Source organism: Peromyscus maniculatus, chromosome 19 (assembly GCF_049852395.1).
Source record: "Peromyscus maniculatus bairdii isolate BWxNUB_F1_BW_parent chromosome 19, HU_Pman_BW_mat_3.1, whole genome shotgun sequence".
Taxonomy (NCBI): Eukaryota; Metazoa; Chordata; class Mammalia; order Rodentia; family Cricetidae; genus Peromyscus; species Peromyscus maniculatus.
Window position 1 is genome coordinate 43346857 of NC_134870.1, and position 22619 is coordinate 43369475.

Here is a 22619-nt window from a genome sequence, read left to right on the forward strand (position 1 = left end):
ACAGATCACAATACAGAACAAGAAGCCTGCTAAAGCAAGGCAACATGATCCCAAAATTATAAATGAAAGAAGTTTGTTCAAAGAAAAGTAGATGGATGAATACTTCTTTTCCCCAAGGCAAATAATAAGGCAAGCTGCTTAACTTATAGAGATTTTGTATAAGATTTCAAATATTATGAACTGAAGAAGCATTATATGTGTAAACAAATGAAATGTTGTTAAACTCAGTGGATATCAAGGACTATGTTGTATCAAGGGTTGTGCTCTACAGACAAAATAGCAGAATTGCAAAAAAGTCTGTCTTCACAACAAAATACTTTTCAGAGTCATAACCTACATGGACTCGACTATATGAGCTAGTTATGTGGTGACTTTTTAATGGCAAAGAATTCAAAATTATTCATCAGTGGTGAATGTATTAAGCAATGTATGAAGAGTGTGGCAGATAAGATCCGCTCTTAAAAGGGGGTGGGAATATTTTTAAAAAATAGTTTATCTCTACACACTGTTTCCAGGCAAACTGAAGACATTGGAAAGTTTATCCCAAGAGATCTGGAGAGTAGAGCTGTTGGTGTTTATACTTTGGTGGTAGATGACAGACAACACTGATATGACAAGCACTGCTCAACTGACCATTTTCATTAGAGGTGTTAATGATGGATATGGCATCACTGAAGAAATGGATGCCTTTGTGCCATTTCAAGACACAACTAAACCAAGAAATTTATACAAACCATTGAAAAAATGTTAAATTGTCAACCTACCTGCTATAGTTACTCATGGTGCCCAGTTATGGTAGTTAAAAAGAGGGACTTGGAAAAATAATAGAAAATGATGTGATTATGCTCCAAAAATCATGTCCATGCTTAATAAAGTATTTCATCAAAAAATATGCACAAAAGCATTAAAGGGGATGAATTCATTCAAATTGCCATCAGAATATGAATTTCATATGGGCCAAGGTACTGAATCATCACCAATTCCAAGAATGTACTCTCTGTAGTGACATCATTTGTTCTTTGGAAGTATGATATCTGAACCAAGGCCAAATGGTAAGAGGAGTTTATGATTTGTGATATGTTGTAAGGTCATTTATGGTATCAAAATAAATATTTGTGCCAGTACTTGACAATGAAAACTGGTTTGCAGAAGTAGCATTGTTTAGTGGGTATAGCTGCTCACTTAAATGAGCTAAACATGCTCTTCAAGGTAAAAGGCAGCTTATCAGTAAAGTATTTCAAATCATAACAGCTTCCTAAATGAAATCGTAGCCAACTCGACAACATAATTTTAGGCATTTCAGCACATGTACTAAACAAAGGCTTGTAAACAGCACAAAATATGCAACTTTGCTTTCTGAGCTTATATAGTGAGATGGAAATTTTAAGATTTCTGGGAAAATCATATTTTCTTGTATCTGTGACTCTACCTTTAATCAACATCAGTGTATTGCCTGCCAATATTCCCAATAAACTGCAGAGAGCTGAAATCCAGCATTCAATTTAAAGAAAAGTTTGATCATATCTCTTTACTACATTTTACAAGCCTATCTTCACAGAGACAACCTTCCCTGGCTTCATAAACAAACCTTATTCATGGCATTGCTTCTGGGCAACACCTACATTTCAGCACACAGAGAATAAATTTAGAATCAAAATATCTGGTGAGCATCTTGAGAACTCATTGAGAATTTCAACTACATCTATCAAAACTACATCTATTATTCCATTAGTTCAAATACATTATCAAGCATCCCACCAGTTTTATCTTTCCTTCTTTTCTTTTACATAAAAAACTCAATGAACTTTTATTAACTAAAAGTGTTATTTATTAGTGACTGAAACATGGCACGTGTTCAACAGTTTTCAAGGAACCAAATGGAGCACCACATACTTGGGATTTTTTTTAAGGGAAGATGCTTGTTGATCTTTGGCAGTAGGTCTGAAAACTATACATTGACCTAATTACTGCTCATCACAGTTTGCCATTCTAGGTATATTTAATGTGTGAAGCACAGCAATTCTTCTTCACCTAATGTGGCCCAGCAAAAGTTTGGACAACCTGGTCTCACTCTAAAGACTTATTTCTGACCTTTATCAGGCCTTCCTCCATTTAAGTAGTCATATTTGAGTTAACATGGCAGTCACAAAGAAAATAATTCATTGTGAATTAAAATTAGAAATAGGGACAAGGTTCTTGTTTAAAATTTAATGAGTAGTAATAATTTATGGTATCTTTGTACTAGGAAATTTATGAAATTCCTTATACACATTAACATCTATTTCTCAGTATTCTGTCATCTAGGTGTTATTTCATCTTTCTAATATACTTAAACTCAGAATTCATATTATTAGTAAGTTTATAAGCCAAATTAATACTCTGGGGTTTAAGTTTTAGTTTCCAGAGATTTCTACTCTGTAGCTCTGCTTTCTACGAAAGGATTTGAGAACAAATCCATGTTAAGTTCTTCATCTGAAGGACTAAATAAAATGCTTTTCCACAAGAGATTTCTCACTACATGTTTCATCTTCAACAACATGATTTATGAGCTTAATTATATCCATTAGTAGAATATAATGATATCAAAGTCTTACTTATTTGATTTTAACCACACTAATTGGCACTGAAGATATTAGAAGTGTCAGCAGTATCTGAGTTGAATGTCTTGATGGTTAACATTTTACTGCTATACGTGAAGTGCACGTAATAGATTCAAACAGGTAAATAAAAAAAATATTCTCTAATTGAGCAGTATCCACAAGAGATAATGAACAGGCTTTCAGTTAATCTCCCATTGGTATGAATTTTAGAGAGCTTATCAACCAACGAAACTGAAAAAAAATACTTCATAGATATTTTTTAAATTTTTCTTTAGAGATATATACTGTGTGTCTGAGAAGTAACAATTTCAGATCAACTTTCTACTTCATTCCCTGCATTTTTAAATAATTACACACTACATATTTGTGATCTTGAAAGGACACAGAACATAAATTTCTTTGCTAACCAATCTGAAGAATGCAAGATGATCACCAGACAAATGGTACACACTGTAATCCCAGCACCTGGCAGAGAGAGAGACAGAAGGGTCACAAGTTTGAGGGCAACCTAAGCTATATAGCAAGTTTAAGGGCAGGAAGCACACATAGCAAGACCTGGACTTAAAAAGATGAATGGGCTGGGGCAGTGGCTCTGTGGGTAAGAGTGCTTAATGTGCAAGCACACTGATCTGAACTCAACTCTCCAAAATTCACATAAAGAATCAGGAATGATTGTATGTGCTGGTGACCCCTGCATTATGGGGAGACCAGTAGATCCTGGGACTTGGCTAGCCAGCCAGTGTAAACAAAACAACTAACTTCTGGTTTGGTGAAAGACCCTGTCTCGAGGCAACATGGCAGCGAGTCAGAGACTTCCAACATCTTCATCTGCCCTCCACATATGGGCATGTTACACCTGCACACTCATGTGCACACGCCGTACACTACACATATACACAAAGGAAAGAGCTAAGAAGTGACATGAGCAAGAGGCAAGGAGAGATATAAAGTCCAACTGGAAACTGGAATTTTACCTATACAAAGGAATTTTAACATCACCAAACTCCTGATTAGTAGCACGCTACTTCTGCCCATGGCTAAACAGTACTGCACCCAAGGGGAGGGGAACTAGGAAGACATAAGGTGCTGTGTGAGGAGAAACATGGGTGGAAGTCTATGAAAATGTAGAGACTTCGTAAGTAAAAACAGATGAGGATTTTGTTCTATAATACAGAGGCTGTCCAAGCATCGATTAAATTATCACGGTAGTATGTGAGGACTCAAGGGGAAGAGTCACTGCAAATACAACAAGAGTTTACAATTAACATGAGAAGAAAAGAAACCCTTCCCAAAGAAGATCTAACCTAGCCAACAACATGATAATCACGCTTGCAAGTTCTCTCTGCCATAAGCCGCATGGCCCACTCCCACCAAGGCCTGCTGGGTTGCACACACGTGTGCCTCGTGTCTGCCCTCCCTCCTCTGCGCTGGCACTCTTGCATGGTCACCGTGATCCTTAGATGTGTTCTCACATCCCTTGTGCTTCAGCCAGCTACCAGACACGCCCTCTCCACCCTTTGCCATCTTCCTCGAGTTGGTAGACGCTATGCGCAAGAACACACGGCAGGGCTCCACTGCTCCCTAGTCCCTTCAAGCATTTATTCCTCCGGTTTCCTTCTTTCCTTCACTGTCACCCATCTGTTGCATATCCATGAACCCTAGAAGATTCTACATGACTTGTCATCAGTGTCTGGTTTCCAGGGACTAATAAACCGCCATATGAGAACTGTTCAATAAATTAACTAAACCACCAAGCCATATTACAGCCTAGCTAGAACAGTTCAAACATTCCACCATGTACCCAGACATGTATATTGGAGACATGCTTATCCAGTTAGAGTAAACAAATTTATCTTCAATGCAGCATCTTAGTATGAGTATATTAACTGCATCCAGAATGTGGCAATAGATGTCCAGAATAATGTCACTGCCTCTGCCAGCCACTGTAGCTGGAGAGTTTTCTCTCCAGGTCCTGCCAAGCCCTGGCAGTCCGACAGCCCACTAATAAAATAAACACACAGATGCTTATATTATTTAAACTGTTTGGCTTAACAGCTCAGGCTTTTAGCTATCTAGCTCTTACATCTTAAATTAATCCATTTCTATAAAGCTATACCTTGCTACCTGGCTCGTGGCTTACCGGCATCTTCACATGCTGCTTGTCATGGTGGCGGCTGGCAGGGTCTCTCTCTGCCTTACTGTTCTCTCAATTCTCCTCTCTGTTAGTCCTGCCTATACTTCCTGCCTGGCTACTGGCCAATCATTGTTTTATTTATTGACCAATCAGAGCAACACATTTGACATACAGACCATCCCACAGCAAGCCACTTATAGTTCCCAAGTTGAAATCTTTAATTCTCAGGAATCTTTAACATTAGAAACCGTAAGTTCTTTCTTTCTGAGCATTTTATCTTTATAGCATTCACAAAGGGAATTACACTGTGTTGAAAAGAAGGATAACCCAGGAAAGTGGGTCATGGAAGGGGCCAGAAAGCAGCCTCCCCAGGTAAAAATATGAATTTTTCATAGTATTTCTACTCTCAAAGCACCTGCAGCATTTTCATTTTCTGAGACAGGGTCTTGCCATGTAGGCAGGCTGACCTTAAAATGGGGATTCTCCTGCTGGCTGCTCACCTCTGGAGTGGATCTGAGGCCTGTGCCTCCACTCCTGGCTGAGTTTGCTGTATCTACGTACATCTGCTGTTGGTCAAGGAGTTCTCATTAAATATATTTGTGTCTTTCCTTGTATAACTTCCTTTTCTCTCTCCTAGCCATTTCAAGCATGTTACTGCTCATTCAGTTCTTCAGATGACCCAGTGGCACCCAGTGTACCAGTTAAGCCTCTGGTCACCCCCACTAGGTTTTAGTAATTTCTATTGGTACCAAAAGCTTAGATTTTTCAGCTTTGGGGAATACTTCCAGGGAACTGAATGGTAATCACAACAGTAACACTATACCTCCTTTGGGGGCTTGTCCACACCTAATGGACTCAGTGAAGGGTTGGATAGGAAGGTCATCCAGAGACCATGTGGCAAAAAGTCACCTTTCTGAAAGTGTCTATGGGATATCCTGTCTCTAGTGAGCCCTGTAGGATCTGAGGCCATGGTGATTGCCCCTCAGCCCACCCTACATGAAGCTTAATTGACTTTTCATTATTTATCATCAATAGTTGATCTTAATCCTAAACTAACCCCTATAAATTTCTTGCAAGCAATATCTCTATCTTAGAATCACCTAGGTACTCCACACCTGAGAACATCTAAGGTCTGTGGTTCAAAATTCAACATAAGTTCATTATATATGTATATATGACGAAAGATAGGGGATAGAGAAATGGCTCAGCAGTTAAGAGCACTAAATGTTCTCCTCGAGGACCTGGATTCTGTTCCCAGCACCTATGTAGTGGCTAATAACCATCTACAGCTAGTTCCAGAGGATCCAACACTACCTTCTTGCCTCCAGAAGCACTCCATGCACATGGTGTAAAGAAATACATGTGAGCAATACACATGTACACATGTAAAAGAAAAACAATGAATATTTTTAAAGACCAAAGATAAGTAATGACAAAAATGGGGAGAAAAGGGAACCCTCGTCACAGTTGTGGAGACATAAAATGGTATAGAATGACAGACACAGGGTAGCTGCTGCCTAAATTTCAAAGCAGAACTTCCATATGGCCCAGCAATCCTCTTCCAGGTATATACTAAAAGGACATGATGCCAGTATTTTGAAAAGAAAGTTGCTGTATCATACTTATTGCAGCTGAGATAGAGAATGAATCTATAAGCTGTAAGGAATGAATAGATTCTAAAACACATATGAATGTATATCTAATATATATATATATATATATATATATATATATATATATATATATCCATGTGTACATAGTCATATAACATAGACATATATACATGCCCTTATAGCGAATGGAATAATGTTCATATTTTACAAAGGAAATTCTATTAGCTATGACAACATGGCTGTTGCTAGGGAATTTTGACATAAGTGAAAGAAGTTAGAGAAAGACCAACTACTGCACGATCTCACCTATGAAACTTAAAGGAACAGATAGTGCATGGAAAGTGATTGAGGTCATAATGGTCAAAAGATATAAAGTTCCAGTTAGGAGCAAAATATTCAGAAGATATCTACAGCTGGGTGACTACAACTAATTGCATGGTTATTATGTTCTTACATATGGCTAAGAGAAGATTTTAGTATTCATAACTCAATTACAATATTCAAGTTCTTATTGGAGATAGTGGACATGTTAATTATGCTGATTTTAGTCATTCCACCACATATACACATAAACAAAATATATTGTATATTACAAACATATGCAGTATTAATTAAAAATAAATGGAAGTATTTTTTAAAAAAAAGAACCTTGACAATTTCTCTTTTCCAAGATTCCCCCCTCCAAAAACCCAAAATCTGCATTTTAAGCAACTCATGGGCTGACTGAAGTGAAAACAACATAAAAATTGAAAACTTCTCTTTAAAATCAAATTCTGACTCTCATTTGTGAGGTGGAACATCTTCTTTATAAGTTAGTGTCAAAGGGAGAGACAGAGGTAACTAACCTAAGATGATTCCTTATTTTATTCTCTTAAAAGCAATGGGATACATCCATATTCTCCCCCTACAGTTAGACATTTATAAAGTTTTTAGATGTTTCAAAAATCAGCAACAGACACACTAAGAGACAGAAATTTCTCAGGATTCTGGAATTAAATATTGAGTTTTGATAGCAGAAACTACAAGGTTCAATTCAGGAAATGACATTTAGCTTAACATAACCCAGCTTTCAATACAGTCAGGTTCAAGATAAACTGGACTACCACCATCCTGCAGTTCCCAACAAGAGACCATTAGGAAAACACTGTTTACACATGACGAAAATGTTATATTCTTCAGTCTGTTTCTGCTGGTGTCAAAGAGTTTATGTCATGTAAAGGTCAGCCACTGCAATATCTTAAAATGTGTTGCAATTTGCAAAGAAAATAGTTTCTCTTTGTTTTAGCTAAATTAGAAGTTAATGGACTGAATATCCCACTGTAGCAATAATGTAAATAAGTACAAGGCAGTGAGAGAGAGAGAGAGTAAATCAAATTGAGTTGAACGATACATCTTCCCAAGAACATTGTGCACAAAAACATGGGTTGAAGAGTAATTATTTTTACGCATGGTCACTTGGCATTTTCAACCAGTAAAACATCTTGTGCCAGATCCCGCAGACTACTTCAAACTACTGGTTGTTAATGTCAGGACGCCACCTGGTGGACAATGCAATTTACTTGGAAATCTCTATCTGATTTGTTTGTATATATAGCAAAAGATTTACAAATAAATCTCTTCAGTATGGCAGACATTAATCAATAATGTCACATTTATTTTTATTATCATGTCCACTTAAAGTTATCATTAACAAACTTTATCAATGATGCTATTTCTTATTGTGAATTTGCTACAGACTAAATTTAGCATTCAAAGTGTCCATCTGCTAGAGGACTCAGCTAAATCTTTGTTTTCAAAGAAGTAATGAAATCCCTGTTAGCAAAAGTTAACTCCATTTACCTCTACAGCTTATTCCAACACTTTAAGCAAGATATTAGCTGCCCAATGTATTGGTGCTGGGATTCAGTAGAAAATAAGAGATGTAAAAATTCTCAAGTATTAAGTTGATTTTTTAATGTGTTACAGTCCTCATTAACATATATATTTATTCAAATAAGAAGTTCTGTGGTTTTTCAACAATTCTAATAGCATTTGCCTTCCTAAAACACAACTGAATTTCGCAAAGCGTGGTATGCATCCATCTTGGATAAATAAATGTGCATGTTGTGTCTTAGTTATCAGAGCTGCCAGAAGAAATCTGTGTGTAACACAGTGCTTTAAACTGTGGGGTCCGCCACAACATAGGGGTACAAGAGAAGTGGGTCTGATCTTATGTCTGGTCCTTGTTCTAATCCCCATCCTCTAACAGCGTCAGGTTTCTTCGACTGAGTCTACTCTGTGAGCTCTCTATACTCTTCTGACACATTTAATCAGCTCTCAGCTGCAGTAACCCATCTTGGATACCATCTCAGATATATGACTGGGGAGGGTAATTATGTTTGGTTAATGGGAAAGATTTTCAATGTTTTTGTTTTGATCAAAGAGGTTTAAGTGTGATGTCCTTATTGACTAGCCACGTTGCTTTGGGTGACTCGTTGAGCTTTCTTTGCCTTGGTTCTCTGCTTTTTTCCTGTGAGATTCTAAAGAGAGATGACATGGAAGTGTGTAAGGAGTGTATCATAGTGACTGAGTGATGGCAGGAGAGGCATGGCAGGAAGGAGCCATTGGTTATTATGGTTATCCTAAGGGATATTTAGTTAATTCAACCTCTTCCCGAACCTCAAAATAAATCAGACCACACTTCCCATTTAATATTGGTAAAAGAAACAATCCTCTTCTGCTTTGACATCCATATAATATGTGGTCAGAAAAAAATTATAAATGATACTTTGATAGAGTCTGAACTGACTTCCTCTAAATGACCAAGGCTTTAAAACAGCTTTAAGTTTCCCAGTCCCATAGTGCACAGACGGGAAAATGTCCAATTCTTCAAACCATTTGAATCTTCACAGATCATTAGACATAAGAAAAATAACAGGTGCATCTTTGACTTGCAAAGGTGACTCATCTTCCTTGTGAGCATCTGAGACTCCTTCAATTAATGTGGTGAGCACATCGTCATGGGTAAGCACACTGTGCAGTTAACACAACTGTGGCCCCATGTCCCAAGTGAAGGACCTAGAAAAATAAAGAGTTATCCGCTAGTCTCTCTCCTTATTCTACAATGTTCTAGAAGTTAAAAACAGCAACTGTTACTTGGAAACTGTGTGAGTTACTGCTCTCAGCCACACACTTGAGCCTTGTTATGATTTACTGCACTTAAAATCCAGTTAATTAAAGCAAAAGCATTTCCCAAACACATAAAGTCTCAAAAAGTGACAATCAATATTCTCTTCATCACGTTTATTTTTTCCTTGACCGGTTCCTACATTAGTTTAAGGGCCATCCTAATTCTCAGCACAGCCTCATCCCTCCTTATCCATCACAGTTACTCACTACAGCATCTGACCACCTTGTACTTGGTTGTAATCTACACCTATAAATCATGGAAAGGTAGAACACCTTAAGCGGATCAAAGCCTAGCATTTCATCAAGTCTCTAGCTTTTAAATATGAATTTACATTTATCTTAGAAGAAATTTAACTTTTTTAGAGTGTGTAAAAATATAAATTTCTTTTATTCATTTAAGCTGATTTTTTTGCAAGCACAATATCTGAATTCATTTGGGCTAATTTCATTCCACATTTTACATCAGTCATAACAGACTGTTCACCTAAAAAAATGAATGGGCTAAAGATATAAATCAATGATAGAATATTCCCCATGCTTAGCAAACAGGGACCCTGGCTTTAAAGCTTAATATCAATAAATGAAGATATTAAATATAACAAGATTCTAAATTCCCTTTCTGAATAGTTTGGGGTTGTTTTTTTTTTAATTTTGTGTTAGAAAGGCAATCCCAACCTGCCAATCATTTTTGTTATTGTTAAAGCTCTTTTAACATAATATATCTTAAATAAACAATTTCTTGGACAGTATATAAAAGGTCTAAACATCAATCAAAAAAAAGAAAGAAAAGATGTTCTTTTCCAACAAGCTGAATTTCTCTGTTCACCTCGTTGACAAATGCAGCTACCAGGTGTTCTGATTTCAGGAGTTTCCAACTAGCTCACTTAGGGTCAACGGTATGATCTGAATTTGCTGTTCCTCTCAGTATATTGCTTTTTCAGAGGGCAATGGTAGAGGCTGGATTTTGGTTTTGATGTTATACTTTTAGAGGCTGACTATGCCATTAAAAAGTGAGTATGAGAAATTACATCTCACCTATACTTTGGATATATAGCCATCTAGTTCCCTAACTCTTTTCCAAATTAAAAAAAAAAAAAAAAAACATGTGGGCAGGGCAAAGAAGTGATCATTTGGAGGTCATTTTTGCTATCACGTATCCCTGGGTATTATTGCAATCTCTAGAAGCAATTGTTTGAAAAAGTCATGGTATTTTCTACTATACCTTTATCCCAACACTTTGAAAGTTGCTGCCCATAGTGTATCAGCACAATGCTAAGCCACACTAAGGATTTAAAGTGGATCTTTCTGTTTCTGAAACAGACATTTCATGCTTTGATGCCAAACCTGTATTTGCTTCTTCCAGCAAGAACAGCTCTATAAAAAGACTCATGAGCTGGAAGCCTGTTCATTTTCTAATGAGAGACAGAAAGGGGGATAATCTGGATGGGAGGTGAGGTGAGGAGGAAGAGAGAAGTAGAGGAAGAGGAAACCATAATTAGAATATATTATGTGAGAAGGATTCTATTTTCAATAACAGGAAAAGTCTTTAAAAAGAGTCGGGAGTTTCAGTAAGCCATATTGAAGTGCTTCCTAATCTATCTATCCCCAATAATTGTAAATTTTAGCATCTTAACTGCTTTGTTACATTAATATTTTCAAAGATTTAATTTTACATATTGATGCAGTCTATTCATAACCTTTTAATTGAAATCTACAGTGCATTCATTTGTGAACTATTTCATTGACTGCAGAGAGAACGTTAAGAGAAACATTCTATACCCCAGATCCAGACTGATCCAGTACATTTATACTAAAGTATCTTTCATTGAGAGCACTGGAATTGAGCTTCAGTTGAAAATGCTCCATTGCTCTTGAGGAAGTCTGGTTATGAAGTTTGCTATATTTAGTTTTTCTCACCTCCTATGAACCAATAACAATATGTGCACTGTCCTTTAACCCAAGACTTACTTCTCTCATGGCTCATTTCTGAAATGTATTGTAGAGGAAGATGGATCCTGGACAAAAAAATCAATCACTAAGGTTAGTTGTTAAAATGAAAAGTTTAGAATGGGTTTGTGATTTTTATTTTGGTGGTTTGTTACTTTTTTAAAAGTCTGAGCCATTACAACCTTACAATTCTTCATATCATTCTGCATTTTGGTCCAGCACCTAAAACAACATTGCTGGCCTATCATTGGAGAGAAAAAGATAGAGGCTTCCTGCTGAACCCTACCTGCCTTTCTTTCCTTACAGCAAGGCACAAGCAGTAGAGTCTACAAAGGGATAAGGAAGTTACATGTGTTTTCAGAATAATAAAAGGAGAAAGAGAGAGAAATGTGTGGTTTACATGATATTAAAAAAAATCACATTGTAAATTAGTAGTTGTAGATTCTCCTCTAATAAACATAATTACTAACACTGGTTAGTTAGCTAAGTTTACAATACCAAGCATAGTAACCCTCTGGTTGAGCGGGTCTTAAGTCAGATTGGAGAGCTGTTGGTTACTGCCAAGGTATGTCAGCCACTACTGCATCCATAGGGCTATTCTGCCATACTGGTCATGGATGTGTGTAGTGGGTAGCTATTCCAGCTTGGTTCTGGAAGTTCCAACTCCCATTGAGACTCTGGCAACTGTCATGCCTATGAGGCAGGGCCAAGGGAGGCGTCTGGAGACCCAAGACCTGGATGGGCAAGTGCTCTCTTGGTTCCTGGACCCTGGACGGTGGAGGTTGACTGAGCAGAGCTCCAGAGAACATCGCTGGATTGCGATACACCTTCCCCAGACCACTGCAACCTATCTATTCCTTCATTTGTAAGTCATCCACTAAATAAATCTTCCTTTTAACTACGTGGAGTGGCCTTTATAATTTTCCCCAATATCCGGCCCCATACTACACTTCTTGCCAGAATTTCAGACAATCATACCCATTACTCTAAGACTTGCTGCAGAACCTACAGTTAGTTTAACTGAGATTTAACTATCTGAGCTTTCACACACTACCCAGCAGAGATAACATCACCCCCTAAACAGCAGGAAGCAATTCTAAGAAAACAACGCCCCTTCTCCCTTAGGTTTCATATTTCTCAGGGTTATGGATGATGGTTATAGGGTTGGGGGTGGAAGAAAATATTAAACTCAGTATTCTCCTTTAAAAAAAAGGAAAAAATGGAATGAATAGGTATAAGATATTATGGTAGATCATTGTATATACTAGTAAACAAATTCAGTAAAATAGCAACCTTAGATAATTTTCACTGTAACTTGCACTGTTATGGATTCTTATATGTTGATACAAATGTAAACTATTTTTATATTCCTGTTTAAGATAATTTGTATATTGATACAAATACAGAACTATATTTGTTATAATGTACATATATTTCTACTCTTATTTGAAATATTTGTATATTGATACAAATGTAAATTTATCTGTCATACTTTATATATGTTCTACTTCTGTTTAGGATATTTGGTATATTGATATATATTTAAGATTATTGTCATATTGCATATCGCACTATATATTCATACCTCTGTTATAAATATCTTGTGTATTGTCACAATTTTGAAGTCATTGTTCTTCACCATACATTTGCTTATAGACTGTTTACCTTGTTTACATGAAGCCTTAGTCCTTAGGTTATTTCAGTAGATAAGACTTATAGATTTATAGTCACCTATGCCTGTCATCTCTATAGTTACATTAGTTAGGTTATCCAGATTTACAGATACATAGGTCAGATGGACAGGTAATCTTCAAACACTTCGTAGACCTAGAGAATATGGCATTTAAATAACTTAGAATTCTGTTGACATGAGACACAATTGCTCCTGGCTGCACCAATTGATCCCGAGAGAATGTTGGGCTTCTAAGACATTTCCATTTGGAAATTTGTCTTCTTGGCACAAAATGGCCTACTGGGCAAAGAACTGCCCTTGCTTTGATGGCTGACAGTACAAAAGCAATGCTGTCCTTCCTGGACAAGCGGGACACAAGGAAAGCGACCACTGTACTCTTCCAAGACAGGGTAAGATGGTCTTTAAGAATTCCTGCTTCTGAAGATGGTCTGTCAGATACTCTAGGCCTGTAGCCAATTTGAATGCACCAACAATGCTGAGAAACATTAGGTGACTGTCCAGGCTGCCAGCTGTCTCTGTCTACTCTTGCAAGACTCCCGACAGTTGCTTGAATCCATCTTCCATTTCTCAGGTACCATTATGTTCCTTCTCAGGTCTTTGATGGGATTGAAGACTAGCAGTTATAGTTACAACTTAGTATATATAATATCTTAGATAGAACATATTAAGTATTAGATTCAGGTTCTTTAGGATAGGACACCTTTTGGAATGATCTTTATAACATGCCATTTACCTATGCTCTATACTTCTCTGGATTTTAGTATGTGTTTCTTGCTTGATATTGTTTACATTGGTTGTAGTTCCATCTTATCTAGGTCATTATCCCTCATTATTCCTGGACAATATTTGATAACCGTTCCTTTGTATATAGTCTTGTACTAGTTTAGAACCTTCTTATTTAGACAAAAAGGGGGAGATGTAGTGGGTAGCCATTCCAGCTTGGTTCTCCCCATTGAGACTCTGGCAACTGTCATGCCTATGAGGCAGGGCCAAGGGAGGCGTCTGGAGACCCGAGACCTGGATGGGCAAGTGCTCTCTCGGTTCCTGGACCCTGGACGGTGGAGGTTGACTGAGCAGAGCTCCAGAGAACACTGCTGGATTGCGATACACCTTCCCCAGACCCCCGTAACCTATCTATTCCTTCATTTGTAAGTCATCCACTAAATAAATCTTCCTTTTAACTATGTGGAGTGGCCTTTATAATCTTCCCCAATAGATGTGTTTCATAGACATCATAGCTGGGTGGCACTTACATCAGAAGCTACACCCTTAAAGTCTCATCCAGTATACTGCCCAAATGTGAGTTGAACAAAGAGGACACCAACCAACGTGCAAAATTACACGGGGGAAAACCCGTGAGGCCTCAACTCTACACAAAGAACTACAGGCAACTGAGTAAATCTGGAAACAAGAAAGGTGTCCCTCAGAGGAGAAAACATAACAATTGGTTGTCTAGGGCCAACTGGTCAGTCCTGAAAGCATATATACAGGTCACATATGGACTAAACAGGTTGTATTTTAGAATATATATATATATATATATATTCTATTACTATTATTAATATTACTATATATTACTATTACTAATATAGGAATATATGTGTATGTATATGCATATATGTATGTATATATATTTCCAATATATACAAATATATACATGCATGCAACAACAATAAATGAAAAAAAGAGACCATGAATCTGAAGAAGAATGGGGAGGGGCAATAAAAGGGTAAAATATTTCTTTGTTCTAATTGGCATCAAATTTGAACCGAACTAAGAGAAATAATTGCCTATAATTTATAAAATTAGGATACTTTCATATGTATAGAAATATTTTCAGCACAACAAAGTACACTAAAAATAACTGGATTCATATCTTCACTGAAACATTGGCTATTTTGATTTTAAAGAGTCTTTAAATGTTATCTTGAGCACTTGCATTTTTTCTCAAGCGAAAACTAACAATAGATAATTTCAGGGCTGAAAAGGTTGAATGTGTGCCAACTGTGTTTAAGGAATTGAGATGCTTTAACTATGATACAGATGACTTGATGATGTTTAATTTTGTTCTTTCTCTCATGTTTAATAGAAGTAAAGTAAATGGAGCTGGCAAGAGAGTTTGGATTTTAATTATGTTAGGCAAACAACCCAAGTCAGTCTAAACACAAACTGAGAATCCTCCAAGGATAGTCTATATACAGTATAAAGAAATGGAGATGCCAATGTGCTCATAAATTGGGAGCAGATAGTCTCAATGCAGACTAGATCCAAATGAATCAGTCAATTAGGAATCTACGATAACTTACACCATACATCAATAGGAGACTGTGACTATGATCAGCAAGCACCAGTCTTTCTTGCCTATATCCAATCTAAAATTTCTTCCTCTGTATGTGGCACCACATAATATGAGAACTCTATTGCCTGACAGCTGTGGTTGTATCTCAGCTTTTTGTACAAGAAGGTTCATTCTGGGGAACAAATAGGAGACTTACTTTTATGTATGTCATATCTATGAATTCCTTCAGAACAATAGATCACTCAGAAACCAGGATACAGGAAACATTCTCCCTACCAAAGGAAGAAATTCAAGCATATCAGACAGCCCATGGGCTATGAAGTTCAGTGTTGAGATTGGACCCAGAGTAAGAAGATTCAGATACTTCCTGGAGCTGATGCCAAAGTCATTCATAAACTCATCCCTCTAGTTAGGAATGACCCAAAGGCTGAGCAAAGCTGGCCAGATGGTCTTCCAGATAGAGGAGGATAGGAAAGGTTGGAAGGAACATATCCTAGAGCAATAAGAAATCTTGTTAATCGTGAAGGTGGTCAATGGTAGGCTGGATCTGAAGCTGAGGGAAAAGAAGTACAAGCATCTAATCAAACACATTTCTTGATATTCCTGAAGATTCTGTCTGTGTTAGAACACATTTATCTCCTTCCTTAGGATGTGCTTCCTTTTATTGTCCCTGTGAGAGAATTGTGATTGAATATCTGATAGAGCAGTGATTCTCATCCTTCCTAATGCTGCGGCCCTTTAATAAAGTTCCACATGTGGTGACCACAAACCATAAAAATTTTGTTGCTACTTCATAACTGTAATTTTGCAACTGTTATGAATTATAATGTAAATATTTGTGTTTTCCAATGCTCTTAGGCAGCTCCTATGAAAGGGTCATTTGATATCCAGAGGGGTAATGACCCACAGATTGTGAACCCCTGTGATAGAATAAATGCCATCTATCTTCTAAGGAGAATTATTTACTATGAAAATAATTTTGATGATATTCTATATATTTTTAACTTAACAATCAATTGCTCCTATAGAAAAATTTAGATATTTTCAAGAAAATATATAGATGTGACCTGTACATCTTAGCCATATATGAAATAGCTATACAATGAGTAGATGCCAAATACATGTCAGATGAATAAGCATCTCTAGCTGAATTATGGCGTCTTTATTCTTTTAAGCATTAATGGATAATGGTTCAACAGCAAATTAAAGCTGGTTATCATTTGTGAATCCATGTGTCTTCATGCACAAAACCAGCCTTTTTTGATATTAGAGGAGAAATCTCCAAATGAAAAGAAGCACAACAAAAAAATAGAGGAGTAATGAAGAAAGAAAGTAAGTATGTCTCAGACTCCGCTATGGAAATGTGCTTTGGACATCTCAGGTGCTCCTCTCTGATGTGTAAATAGAGCACAACAGCACTTTAGTTTGTAATTGGAAAATATGCATAACAAGAACACTAGTTGCAGTGAAACAGGAAAAGCTCCTAAATAGCCTAAAACCAGCTACAGGGCTTGAGCCCAAAGTCTTTGAACAGAAGGCAATGCTACTTTAAGAAGAGATGGGTTATAAAATAAAAATCTCAGTGTAAGCACAGGTTACCTCCTATGAGTTATTAGTCAGGAAGATACCAGGGACACCCAAAACAACACAAGCTATTCTCATTGATTTCGGTTGACTACTTATATAAATACATGGTAAGACCCTACTGCTAGGGGGAACCATTCACTTTGCATGCAAGGAAACTGACCAGGAAACTCTCTGTTTGCTGGCAAAATTATATAGTATGCCAGAAGGTGTTATGCAGGCTTGTGGGAGAAAGAAGAAATCAGTGGTGTTTTCTAGCCAAGCATGCTAGAACATTGACCTGTGGTAATATGTGCCCACTAGAACAATGAAGGTGTAAAGGCTATGGGGTTAACAACTGCTTTTGGGTTCGCTGCAAGGCCTCCTCCATGAAAGGCATTTTCCTTGGTACTACAAACCCACTCAAAAGTTCAGGCTAGGAGGTCATGGGCCTGGAGGGAGGGATGGAGTGGATATACCTACTGCTGTTCTTTTGTTAAATGGCTGTGCTGCCAAATTGCCTTCTGATTGTCTATTTGTACTGCTCTCAACTTTGGTTAGAAAAGCTTATTTTTTTTTTCAGTAAGTAGTAGTTAATGCAAAGAGTCCTAACTAGTCAAAATGCCAAGTATGAATAACTTAATGCTTGGCTGGAAGTGATTTCAATGGGTCATCCATATCAACATCTTACCATCCAGGACTCAGAAAACCTTGTGGAAGAGGGAATGGGCAGAATGTAAGAACCAGAGGACAGGAGCTGTGAAATGCTGGATTCTAGATGTCATCACAGCTGTGGTTACTACACAAAATTAAGCTAGCCTAAATTCCAGAATGGCTAGAAATGGGTCCCCAAAGGCCCCACCCTGATTGGAGAAGATACCAACAGCCAAGAGAGGGCAGTTGCTCTCTTCTGGAGATGGGGCTATTGGTAGGTTGTTCGTGCTCCAGTGTGATTGGCCACACACATCCACGTGCATGTTGGCAGTGCTAGTTGGACTCAGGGAGCTATTTATAATAAAAATTAAAAATAAAATAGGTTATGAATCTGGGATACTGATGAGGTAGAGAGCACAAGGGGAGTTGGCATGAGGTAGCAGTGGATAGATATGATCAATATATTGTATATATACATGAAAATTTCAAAGAATAAAACTATTACTAAAACTATTACTAGAAGTCAAAACTTTGTTTTTTCTGTCATGATACCTGAAATTCCAGACTTAAATTACCAGTCATGAGCATTATCTTACTAGGAAAATATTCCTCCTCAATGATAAGGAATAATAGGTACATAGTTATATTCAAACCTAAAGGGTATTCTACTTAGAAACTACCCTTATTTAACATATAAAATACTTTTAAAAGCAGTGACATCATTATTTAAATTTTACTTTTTTATCAATATAGAACCAGATTTGGTCACAATGTATGTAAAATAAATAGCCCTATTTTAAAATGAACATGATCAAAATCTCAATCAAATTCTAGACCAGAAAAAAAAAAAAGACATGCTTCATCACATCTGCATGGAAGGAAACTGCATAGAGCATCTCCTGGACCAGTTGCTGCTGCGGGGGGTGGGGAAAGCCAGCAGACTGCTCTCCAGGGATAATCAGGAAGATCGCCAAGCACCATTTTCAATTGGCTGGTGAACTTCCGCAGTCAAGTCTCTAATTCAATTTCTCTTGGGACTCTTGTGTAACTTTAAGAAGCTCATTACAACATTGCACCCACCAGATGTGTTGGCAGCTCAGAACACTACACAAGGAAGAAGCTAGACCTAGGCTTCCGCTTGTCTTGACTCTGACATCATAAGTGTAAGCCCCAATTTTCTATCATATAATGTTGCAGGTTCATTTATAGGGATGAGGGGACAGGTTCAGAATCATGACCATTTGAAGAAGTTGTTTTTTTTTTTTCCACATAACAGATCCTCAAAGCATAAATTGTGTACTGCAGCCCGTGTGGAGACAGGTGGGATTTCCTACATGAATTGTCTTTTCTAACCTTTTGCATTAATTACAATGCATGAAGTGCCAGGGAGAGTTTCTTTTCCAAAGACTGTATCTAAAATATAACCCTAACGTTTTTGAAGAAAGAAATGGTCCTAATTAGCAGAGGGTCATCCTAATAATGCAGTCACATTTGGCCTGACTCATTACCTAGATTCTTATTGTGTCTTTTCAGAAATGTAAAAATGACCTTCAAATGCCAGGCAACGCAAAAGTCTGCAAAGACACAGGAAAACAATGATGTGTCACTTTTACCTGAGGGAGAGAAAACAAGATTTGCAATTACCTAAAATGTTCTACAAAATTCTCTCCTCAGAAGTTAGGTTTTAAAAAATAAATAAGACATGAAAGCAGAGGAGAAGTATGGAACGGGGAAGGGGACCAAAGGAGAGCAGAGGGGAAAAGAGAGGGTCATGGGAGGTGACAGAGCACAGAAAGTCAAAGTGCATATACATGTATGAAAATATAGCAAGGAAACCGGGCGTTGGTGGTGCACGCCTTTAATCCCAGCACTCAGGAGGCAGAGCCAGGACGATCTCTGTGAGTTCGAGGCCAGCCTGGACTAACGAGTGAGTTCCAGGAAAGGCGCAAAGCTACACAGAGAAACCCTATCTGGAAAACAAAACACAAAAAGACATAGCGAGGCTTGTTATTTTTCACAATTTCTATATGCTAATTTAGACAGTGCACATTTGAATATGAAAGGGAAAGAGGAACAGAAGACAGGAGATAAGAAAGTGTAACGGAGCTGTGCCCCAGGTCTTTAGACTTGGGGTGGGAAGAATTTCACTCATGAGCCTCCTGGCATTTCTAGGCCTGGCAGCCCTGGAGGACAAACACAATTCTGCCCCAAGTCTCTAGACTTGAGTGAGAAGAATTTCACCACAAATCCACCCTTCTGGCGCAGCAGTCAAGCACCATTATGATTCTTGGAAGTAGGGTCCAGCACAGAACCATGATGCGCGGAGTGGGACAACAAGACCCACATACAGGCTTGCCTGGACCACTCTTGGATCTGAGGAAGAAGCTGGGTCCTACCCAACCCCATGACAGACTAAGCAGAACAACGAGATCCACAAGGAGCAACAGGTAGATAGATGGGCACTATTATGGTGAACAAATGTGTGGCATGATATGGGAGAGAGAGAAACACACACGTTCATGGTCCTGTGGACAGAGGCATAGCTGAAGAGGTGAAAGCAGTGAGGAGCAGCTGATGTGGATGGATAATGCAATTTGCAGTGTCATTAAACAAATTGAGACTCATTTTATTCCTTACATGGTTGGCTAAAATTAAAAGGCAACAGAATTCTAATCTCAAAGTTTGTAGTTTTGCCCAAATTTCTTTGACATGTCAACTTCCCATTGACCTGTGATCCTTGCTCTGTCCACCCTAGGATACTCGAAATCCCATGTTTTACAGAAAAATAATGAATCCTTTCAATGAAAGAAGTGTTCTTTGAAGACTTCCAGTATTGACAAATTATTTTTATTATTATGCTTGTTAAATATGTATCAACACAAAACCAAACAAAAATTCCTTATGCTTAGAGTTTGTTTAGAGCTTTTATTCAAAATCAAAACAAGTTTAACACAATATATACAAACAAAGTTATAATTGTAACCAAATTAAAATTGGCACATCAATGTAGTATGAGAGATGGTGCTGTTTCACTGCAACTAAGTTGAAACATGAAATAATCACTTCAGTTTACATCTGTTATGGGAATTCTAGATGCTTCTGCTAGTCTATGTTTCTAGATTCTTCTGTATTAAAAAAAAATACTATTAGAACCTCTTCAGTTGTTCAGCCCTCCATTATGTAATTTGGCATTTACATGATATGAAATGTTTCATTTACTAATTCCTTCTTGTGTTTATGTTCCGCATTTAAAATGCTGATTAGCTTTAAAACCTTTTTAGACACTGATGCACAGCTATTCTGCATTAGGGCAACTTTGCTCTTCATAGGATCCATGACAATTTTGGAAGACATTTTTGATTTTCATATGTAGGAGGAAGAGGAATTAGCATGTAGTAGATATAAGCAATAGATTTCTCTTGTACAGCAATTTCCTCCAGATTGAGACCATCTATCTCTCCTGGAAGAAGGACAGGGACTCTTGAATCAGGACACTAATAAAACAAGACTCAGAAAATTATGAGATTCAGGAGACTCCTCATCTAGGTTAATTAAGCAGTAAATGAATGCTGAGGAGGAGGCTCTTTCACAGAGCTACCTACAAGCTGGGATGTAGCTTTCAGAAGTCATCACTCATGGTGGGATATGCTCTTCAGTGGTACAGCTGGCTCTGAGTCACCCATGCTACTACTAGCAACCCCAGCTCCATGTTCCCAAGTAACTCCAGTCAACTTACTGCTTCCTGAAGCAAGCATTGGGTGGGATAATTACTTAGTTTGGTTGTTAGTACCATATCTGGAATGAATAGATTCTATCCTGTCTCTTCAGAAAAAAAACAGGCAACTACATCCTAAAATGCATAGGGCAAATCTCTGTAAGAGCGAATCACTTGGTTCAAAATATTTTTAGTGAGTAAATTGAGAGAGCCAACTAAAAAAATACCAACTGCTAAATGTCATATATTATTTATTACTTGGTTGTGTGGGGCTCTTGATAATTCTTTAAGTATTTTAGTTGAACATTTAAAAGCATAATTTTAAAAGCATGTCTTTTAGAAAAAATATGTGAATTTCATAAGACATAAAAATTTAAGTTTCAAGAACTCTGGTAAGAGCTAACATTTGGAAGATGTTTATTTCCTTATGTAACATTTTTAAATCTTTTCAATTCATCAGGTTGTTGACTTTTGACATTTGCTTTTTTAAAGCACGTATACATTGGTACTCTATGTTGAATCCACATAGGAAAATCGTTGCTAGTCATCTAACTGAATAAGAAACAAAATACACTACAGAATTCATGCTTGAATTTAACTTAAGTTCAAGATATACATTCCCATAAATGGATGATGGCATGAGAAAGTCCATAACAGAATTATAGATTAATCTATAATGATAGAATGATTAAGAATACTAGTTCTATCTTCAACCCATCCAGAAAATACCATTTATTAGTGCTTAGCAGAGGCCATGAATGGTTTGGAGAGAGGTGGATAGAAGGTGGTAACAGACAGTGAGGATACCATTGGAGAGGAGCAATAACTTCTAATGTTCTATAGCACAATTGATAGAGCTGGGCAGAAAGAGGAAGTAATGTAGCTGGGCGAAGAGAGTCAGTAAGATGGCAGGGCACAAGAAGGTATATAACGCACATACAGGAAGCAACTCTCTTGGGCTGAGGATTTCCTAGTGGTAAGAACTTGTAGCTGGCTTGTTCTGTTCCTCTGATCTTCCAGCTTTCACCCCAATATCTGGCTCCAGGATTTTTTATTAATAAGACCGTTTAGCAATTCGTGTTACATCTAGTGACCCAACATTTGTAGCACAAATTCACTAAAAATTCAGTTGCCTGGGGCTCAAGCCCAAGCTACACATGGCCAGGGTTTCCACCTCACATGGGCCAGAGTCTCTGTGGTTTCTTCTCCCCTGGTGGGTTGTGGGCTCTCTCT